Raw genomic sequence first — 8,775 nt, forward strand, 5'->3', positions numbered from 1 at the left:
AGATTGCTGTAAAGTAAAGCACTGAAACTTAGGACTGAATCTCTTTGTGTGGGTATTAGTAAGACATAAAAATATAGACCTCTGGGGGAAGGGAGACTGAATGCAGCTATATAAGAAAGAGTAGTAAGAAAATCTTGCCATTTGCAACAACATGGATGGACCTTGAGGGCACTATGCTTAGCGAAATAATTCAGAGAAAGACATATACTATATGATTTTACTTTTATGTGAAATTTTAAAAAAAGTAACTGAACTCATGGATACAGAAAACAGATTGGTAATTGTCAGAGGTGGGGGAGCAGGAGAGGGGGTGTGAGGAGTGGGCAAAATGGGTAAAGGAGATCAAAGATACAAACTTCCAGTCTACAATAAATAAGTCCTGAGGATGTATATACACTGTATTGTATATTTGAAAGTTGCTAAGAGAGATCCTAAAGTCCTCATCAAAAGAAAAAAAATTGTAACTGTGTGCATTACAATTATTAAAAAATTATTGTAGGGCTTCCCTGGTGGTGCAGTGGTTGAGAGTCCTCCTGCCAATACAGGGTACACGGGTTCGTGCCCCGGTCCAGAAAGATCCCACATGCCACGGAGCAGCTAAGCCTGTGAGCCATGGCCTCTAAGCCTGAACGTCTGGAATCTGTGATCCACAGCGGGAGAGGCCACAACAGTGAGAGGGCTGCATACTGCAAAAAAGAAAAAAAAATTATTGTGGTGATCATTTCACAATATGTATTAAATCATTGTGTTGTACCCCTGAAACTAATATAATGTTACATGCTAATTATATCTCAATTAAAAAAAGAAAAATTGATTAATATACATATCTATGGAAAGAAAGGGAAAAGTAATAGAGAAAACTAAAGCAGCACCATGAGATAAAAAAAGTAATAGAACGAGAAGAAATAGGAGGGTGAACACAATAGAATGAAAAAAATGCTGAGTGTTATGGACTGAATGTTTGTGTCCTCCCCAAAATCATATGTTGAAGCCCTAACCCCCGTATGGCTGTATGTGGAGTTGGGGCCTCTAAGGAAGTAATTAAGGTTAACTGAGGTCATAAGCATGGTGCCCTGATCCAATAGAATTAGTGTCCTTATAAGAAGAAATATCAGAGAGCTTTCTCTCACTGTCTGTGCATGTGTACAGAAGAAAGACTATGTGAGGACACAGTGAGAAGGGGGCCACCAGCCAGAAAGAGGGGGCCTTATCAGAAACCAACCATGCTGGCACCTTGAACTTGGATTTCTAGCCTCCATAACTTTGAGAAAATACACTTCTGTTATTTAATTAATACCCATTCTGTGGCAATTTTTTATAGAGGCTCATGCAGACTAAATGCTGAGATTAGAAAGTTTCTGCAAGGAAGCCCAAAATATAATGACTAAATTAAAATCTACACTGAAGACCAGATAAAGCAGGATTTACATTGAAGAAAATGTAATCAGTGTTATACAGTGTGTTTCTCACACTTCAGTGAGTATGGGAATCACCTGAGGTTCTTGTTAAAATGCAGAGTCTGGGGTCTGAGATTGTGAATTTCTAACAAGCTCCACTATGGCTGGTCTAAACACAACGTACTGTGTGACATGGCTGTAGAGGACATTATTGAGAAGTTCAGAAGATGATAGATATGGATGACAATGAATATATTGATGTTCATAATTCTAAAGGAAAGATGAGAACAAATGCAACAGCAGAAATAATTAAATGTACAACTGAAGAAAACTTTACGGAGATTCAGAGAGAACCATGAGTGCAGAGAAAAGGCACTAATGCTTTATGTGCAAAATTCAGTGACATGTTCTTATACCTATTCCAGGAAACTAAAGAAAAAAAAAAACAGAACAAAAACAAGACCAAAAAAATTTACTACAAACATAATTAGGAAAAGAAAAACAGAAGAGGCAGATTTTAAAGTAAAACAAAAAATAAGCTGCCCTTAGAACTCTCATCAATTTTACTTAGCTGGAAAAATATTTATCATAAATGAGTTCATAATAGGGTAAAATACAAACAATCCAAATGTCCAACAATAAATTGTCTAAAATGTTGGTACATTCATAAAGTAGACACTATGCTACAATTAAAATTACATAGCAGAAAAACATGTAATAAAATAGAAAATATTCACAAAGTATTGTAAAGTGAAAAAAGAAAGTTGCAAAACAGCATATGACTTCACTCCTATAAAAATGTGTACTAATGAATATGTGAGTATATGCACAGAAAAACTGGAAGTATATACTCCTGCTCCCTCATGTGGGATTCCAGGTGATTTTTTATTTTCTTCTTCCTTTTTTTTTCATTTTTAAAAAATATTTATATAGTATTTATTTGGCTGCACTGGGTCTTAGTTGCAGATCTTTGTTGCGACATATGGGATATTTAGTTGCAGCATGCGGGATCTAGTTCCCTGGTCAGGGATTGAACCCAGGCCCCCTGCATTGGGAGTGCAGAGTCTTAACCACTGGACCACCAGGGAAGTCCCTATTTTCTTCTTTCTTGCTGATATTTTCTAAATTCTCTACAGTAAATATAAAATGGGTCTATAAAAATGTCTAAGAGATATAAATCACTAAGAATGCCTATCACTGGGCACGTTATGTCCAATAAAGTCCTTCATATTTTATAATAAATACCTAAATGGGTTTTTTAGATTAAATAGACATCACCGGTGTTCAGGGAAGGTTAATTATGACATAACTTCAAGAAAATTAGCAAGGCAACCAGGGACAGTATTGCCATAACTTGACTTCTCTTGTTTGAGGAAATAGTTTTCCTGTCCCATTTCTGATTTTTCTATCTTATGAAAATTTCAAATTTTCAAAAAATAATAAATAAATTATATTTGAGATGGTTTTATTCTATGTCTTCTTTAAATTATTTTTTAAATCAAAATTCACTTCAGGGCTTCCCTGGTGGCGCAGTAGTTGGGAGTCCGCCTGCCGATGCGGGGGACTTGGGTTCGTGCCCCGGTCTGGGAGGATCCCACGTGCTGTGGAGCGGCTGGGCCCGTGAGCCATGGCCGCTGGGCCTGTGCGTCCGGAGCCTGTGCTCCGCAACCAGAGAGGCCACAACAGTGAGAGGCCCACGTACCGCAAAAAAAAAAAAAAAAAAAAATTCACTTCAATAAAATTAAGAATTAAAAATATTCTCAATTCCACTATAAAATCATTACATTATAATATCTACATTACTGAGTAACAGATTTTTAAAGCAAAAATGAGAAAAAATGGGTAGTAGAACAGATGTATTTCTTTATGTACAAGTGATTATAGAAACAGTTTTTCTTTATAGTTAGGAGAAAAGGGCCACACAGTGTTTTGGAAATAGATTTTGTAATGTTTTTTCCCTAGATGTACTTTAATTTTGCTTTCTATATGCATTTCCTAAGTATAGTTGGAGATTCTGAACCACATATTATAAGGATATTCCCACATGTACCCAATATGTAATTTCAGTGTTCTATTAAAAGAGCTAATAAGCTGAACACAATGTAATTTATATTCATTCTTAGATCCAACATCAGCTGTTCTTTCAAAAATAACAATAACAAAACAAAATAAAGCAAAACATCATCTCTTCTATTATTTTGGATATTAAAATAAACTTACTGCATTCAAATTATTTTTAAGTTCAAAATATCATTTTAGGCATTTTCCAAAATTGAAACAGGGCATTTGAACTCTTCTATGTCATTTCAGATAACTCATAAATAATTTCTTTTGGAAATGAAGAACTCAAGTTGATTCCTAACCATAATTCTCACTTTTTTTTTCACTATGTGGTGATTTTTCAAAATGACAGAAATGTAGTCTTCTCACGGCCTTTAACTATTTTATGAATTTATCCTTATATCCATGTCCTTTTGTACTCTGTTGCTAGGCTTAGCCCTCTGACTGGCTTTGGGCCATGGGAGGTTAGATAAGATGATGCAAACAGATCTTGAAAAGCACCTGCACTGGCCTGTTCTTGCCGTCTTCCATTGCCATGAAAACATGTGCCAGCTAGCCTGCTGGAACAAGAGGCATGTAAAACACAGGCAAGTCTGCCCAACTGTCATAGGCAAGGTCTTACCAAATTGGATGACAGCCAGTTGACTCCTGGACATGAGAACAAGCCCAAATGAGATCAGCAAAAGCACCTAGCTAACCCCCTACCACATATGGGCAAAACATATATATTGTTGTATGTCACTAAGGTTTGTAGTTTTTGTTGCATATCATTATTGTGGTAATGTATAACTGATACAAAAATAACATTGGTATTCTGTTGGCATTGTTTTACAATACAGTGAACTGAAGAGAATTGGAATATCTTGTAGAAGCAAAAATGAATGTCAGAAGTGATCGACTAAAGAAACTTCAGCAAGAGTTAGGAAAAACTGATAGATGTTCATCAAGACATTGAAATTTTCCCTGTGAATTCTCAGAACTGTCGTGGGTATGTCAATAGTCAAAAGTCACTTGGCTAAAGAAAAAAAATTATATTTGGTCATTACTTTTTAAAGAGGGGAATGCTACTGAGGGTGTGTGTGGCCAAGATGGCAGAGCAGGAAGACCCTGAGCTCAACCCCTCCCATAGGCACATATAATTACAGCTATTTACAGAGCAACAATCTATTATGAGAAACACCCAAAAACAAAAAGAAAATATTTCCCACAGCTAAAGATATAAGAAAGGAACCACAGTGAGATGTGTAAGAGGGGCACAGAAGTGGTATAGTCAAGACCCCAAAATGGGACGATAATCACAATTGCAGAGATTCTCCCCAGGGAGCAAGGAGTCTGAGCCCCATATCCCACATCCTGGGAGGTCCTACACCAGAAATATGAGCCCACAGAATGTCTGGCTTTGAAGGCCAGCAGGGTTTGTGTATGGGAGAGCTGGAGGGCAGTAAGAAAGAGAGACTGCAATATTAATGGGCAAGTACAAAATCTCATGTGCTCTGGTCCCAGCCATGATGCAGTAATTTGATAAGAGCCTTGGTTATATCCACTTGCTGATCTTGTAGAGCCCCCTCAGAGAGGTAAGGGGCAATGAGGAATCCTCCTGGGGATTGAGAAGCTGGTGACAAACATTTTTGGGATCTCCTTCTACCATGAGGACGTTGGTGCTGGCAAGGACCATCTTGGGGTCTTCCCTCTAAGCTATTAGCACCAGTGGCTTACCTGCCTACCAGCATCCAGCACTAACCCTGAGACAACCAGCCCCAGGACCCCCAGGCCCACAGTGGGCTTGGCACTGAACTGTCAGGACGCAACCACACCCAGCTGCATGCCCACAGTAGTTGGCCTTGCCACAACAGAAGGGCTCAAGGAGCCCACATAGGAGGAGCCCCTAGAGCTTATAGCTCTAGTGACCAGAGGGGAGTGTGCTGCTGGGCCCCACAGAACGTTTCCTACATAAGGACACTTCTGAAAGATTGGGAAATATAAAGGACCTACACAATACATCAAAATAAGCACAGAGAATTAAGCAAAATGAATAGACATAGGACTAGTTTCCAAACAAAGGAATAAGGCAAAATCTCAGAAGAACTAAATGAAATGGAAATAAGGAATCTACTTAATAGAGTTCAAGATAATGATCATAAAGATGCTCAAAAATCTCAGGAGAAGAACACAGTGAGAAGTTTAACAAAGAGTTAGGAAATATAAAAATGAAATAAACAGAGATAAAAGATATAATAACTGAAATAAAAAATACACTAGGAAGAATCAACTGATCAACTGTAGATTAGAGGTACAGAATAACAGATCAACAAACCAGAAGCAGAATAGTGGAAATCACCCAAGCTGACAAAAAAAAATACAAAAAATACCCCAAAACAGAAAAAACAACAACAAAAAAAAAAGAAAAGAGAAATAGAGAAAATGGGGGTAGCTTAAGTGACCTCTGAGACAACATCAAGCATACTAGTATTCACATTATAGGGATCCCAGAAAGAGAAGAAAGAGAAATCAGCAGAGAATTTGTTTGAAGAAATAATAGCTGAAAACTTCTCTAACTCGGGAAAGGAACCAGACATGCAGGTTCAGGAAGCACAGAGAGTCCCAAGCAAGATGAACCCAAAGAGGCCCACACTAAGGCACTCTTTAATTAAAATGGCTAAAAACTAGAGAGAATATTAAAAGCAGCAAAGGAAAAGCAACTAGTTATATGCAAGGAAACTACATAAGATTGTCAGCTGACTTCTCAGCAGAAACTTTGCAAGTCAGAAGGAAGAGGCACTATATATTCAAAGAAATGAAAGTAAAAAACCTACAACCAAGAATACTCTACCAGACAACACTACCATTCAGATTTGAAGGAGAGATAAAGTGTTTCACAGACAAGCAAAAGCTAAAAGAATCCAGCACCACTAAACTGGCTTTACAAGAAATTTTAAAGGGACCTCTCTAAGCAGAAGAGAAAAAGCTACAGCTAGAAATATGAATATTACAAAAGGAAAATGTAATTGGTAAAGGCAAACGTACAGTAAAGGTAGTAGATCAGCTACCTAAAGTTAGTAGGAAGGTTGAAATACAAAAGTAGTAAAATCATCTATATTCACAATAAGTAGTTAAGGGATACGTGAAACAAAAATATGTAAAAAACGATGTCAAAAACATTAAACATGAAGGTGGGAGATAAAAATGCAGGGTTATTAGAATGCATTTGAATTTAAAAGATCATCAACTTAAATAATAAATTATATATATACATATATATTTACAAGTATATATATTTATATAAGTATAGATAAAATTTATGTTTATACATATAAGTATGCATACTCAAAACAAAATATAATATATAAACAAAACCAAACAAAATATATATTTCTTACATATAAACCTCATGGTAACAACAATGAATAATCTATAATAGACACAAACACAAAAAAGAGAAAGGAATCCAAACATAACACTAAAGATAGCCATCAAATCACAAGAAAAGAGAGAAAAAAGAAACAAAAAGAACTACAAAACAACCCCAAAATAACTACAAAATGGCAATAAGTACCTACCTATCAATAATTACTTTAAACATAAATGGATTAATGCTCCAATCAAAAGACATAGAGTGGCTGCATGGATAAAAAAACAAGACCCATATGTGCTGCTGCCTACAAAAGACTCACTTCAGATATGAAGACATACACATACTGAAAGTGAGGAGATGGAAAATATATTCCACTTAAATGTAAATAAAGAGAAACCTGTGTAGCAATACTTGTATCAGACAAAATAAACTTTAAAACAAAGTCTGTAACAAAAGACAAAGAAGGACATTATATAATGATACAGGGCTCAATCCAACAAGAACATATAATACATAAATATATATGAATCCAATATAGGAGCACCTAAATAAATACAGAAAATATTAACAGACATGAAGGGAAACATTGACATTAACATAATAATAGTAAAGAATTTTAACACCCCACTTACATCAGTGGATAGATCATCTAGATGGAAATCAATAAGGAAACATTGGCCTTAAACAACATTACATCAGATGAACTTAATAGATATATATTGAATATTCCACTCAAAAAGCAGCAGAATACACTATCTTTTCAAGTGCACATGAAATATTCTCCAGGATAGATCACAAGCTAGGCCATGAAACAAGTCTCAATAAGTTCAAAATTGAAATCAATATCAAGCATCTTTTCTGACCAAATGGTATGAGACTAGAAGTCAGCTACAAGAAAAAAACTGCAAAAACCACAAACACATGGAGGCTAAACAGTATGCTACTAAACAATCAATGGGTCACTGAAGAAATCTTCTAAAAAAATTAAAAATTATCTGAAGACAAATGAAAATGGACCAAAAGGATCCAAAATCTATGGGACACAGCAAAACAATTCTAAGAGGGAAGTTTACAGCAATACAAACCTACTTCAGGAAACAAGAAAAATCTCAAATAAGCTACTTAATATTACACCAAATGAACTAGAAAAAGAACAAATAAAACCCAAAGTTAGTGAAAGAAGGGAAGTATTAAACATCAGAGCAGAAATAAATGAAATAGAGACTAAAAAACACTGAAAAAGATCAATGAAACCAAGAACTGGTTCTTTTAAAAGGTAAACAAAATTAATAAGCATTTAGCTAGACTCATCAAGAAAAAAAGAGAGGGCCCAAATCAATAAAATCAGAAATGAAAAAGGAGAAGTTACAACCAGCATTACAGAAATATAAAAGATCATAAGAGATTACAATGAACAATTATGTACAATGAAATGAACAACCTAGAAGAAATAAATTCCTAGAAATGTACAATTTCCCAAGACTGAATCAGGAAGAAGCATAAATTATGAACAAACCAATTACGAGTAATAATATTGAATCAGTAAAAAAAAAACAACAACTCCCAACAAATGAAAGTCCAGGAACAGATGGCTTCACAGGGGAATTTTATCAAGCATTTAAAGAAGAGTTAATGCCTATCCTTCTCAAACTATTGCCAAAAATTGAAGGGGAAACAATGCTTCCAAACTCATTCTAAAGCACCAGTATCACCCCGATCCCAAAACCAGACAGACACCACAAGCAAAACAAAAATCCTTAACTAACATAGATGCAAAAATCCTCAACAAAATATTAGCAAGCTGAATACAACAATACATTAAAAGGATCATACACAAGTGGGATTTACCCTACGAATACAAGGATGGTTCAATAACCACAAATCAATCAATATGATATACCACCTTAACTACCTGAAGACTAAAAATTATGCAATCATCATCTCAATTTTTTTTGACAAAATTCA

At 35.6% G+C, this 8,775-nt stretch overlaps 1 non-coding gene across 1 annotated transcript; it reads right to left on the minus strand.

Annotated features, from left to right (window-relative positions):
- Window positions 1-2,412: 2,412 nt before the first annotated feature.
- Window positions 2,413-2,485, minus strand: TRNAG-CCC (transfer RNA glycine (anticodon CCC)). The gene has a single exon. It is a non-coding gene; the product is annotated as a tRNA-Gly (tRNA).
- Window positions 2,486-8,775: the final 6,290 nt, after the last annotated feature.

Source organism: Lipotes vexillifer, unplaced genomic scaffold (assembly GCF_000442215.2).
Source record: "Lipotes vexillifer unplaced genomic scaffold, Lipotes_vexillifer_v1.1 scaffold817, whole genome shotgun sequence".
Lineage (NCBI taxonomy): Eukaryota > Metazoa > Chordata > Mammalia > Artiodactyla > Lipotidae > Lipotes > Lipotes vexillifer.